Source organism: Octopus bimaculoides, chromosome 1, assembly GCF_001194135.2.
Source record: "Octopus bimaculoides isolate UCB-OBI-ISO-001 chromosome 1, ASM119413v2, whole genome shotgun sequence".
Lineage (NCBI taxonomy): Eukaryota > Metazoa > Mollusca > Cephalopoda > Octopoda > Octopodidae > Octopus > Octopus bimaculoides.
This window is the reverse complement of record NC_068981.1, coordinates 178708908-178709753: the sequence shown is the minus strand read 5'-3', so window position 1 is coordinate 178709753 and position 846 is coordinate 178708908.

Sequence of the window (846 nt, the reverse complement as noted above, 5' to 3'; positions counted from 1 at the left end):
ATACTTGACTGGTATTTTATTTTATTTTATCGAACCCGAAAGGAGTGATTGGCGATATTAACCTTGCTGGGAATTGAACTCAGAACGGTGTGAGCTGGAAGAAATATCGGTAAGCACAGAAGGCAGAAAGCCGTTGTTACACCAACAACGTGATTCGAACATTTCGTCTCTTTTAAACTCTGTAGCTGCGGTAATCATTGCACCAAAGCGAGATTATGACTACTGACCATCTGATATGTGCATATATAATTAGATACCTATGTTGTATGTGTGTATGTGTGCGCGCGGGCGTGTAGGGCGGGGCTATATACAAATACATATTCTTTCGATCTTTTATTCTTTTATTTGTTTCAGTCATTTGACTGCGGCCATGCTGGAGCACCGCCTTTAGTCGAACAAATCGCCCCCGGGAATTATTCTTTGTAAGCCTAGTACTTCTAGGGGTCTTTTGCCGAATCGCTAAGTTACGGAGACGTAAGCACACCAACGTCGGTTGTCAAGCGACGGTGGGGGTACAAGCACAGACACACAAATACACAATGTGTGTGTGTTTGTGTACGACGGAATTCTTTCAGTTTCTGTCTACTGAGTTATAGTAGAAGACATATATATATAGCAATAAGAATATGGAGGGGAATAGGTGGTATTCATCATTTACTTGTTTATTTGTTTACTATATATATATTATATAAAAGATCGTGGGTAAATGCAAGGTATATCACAACAATGCGAAGTAAATGCAAGGTATATCACAAGAAAACAAATATGTGAATTAATGTAGACTTACCTTGTATTCAATATTTCGGGGTTATGACCCCATGTATATATATATATATATATATATAT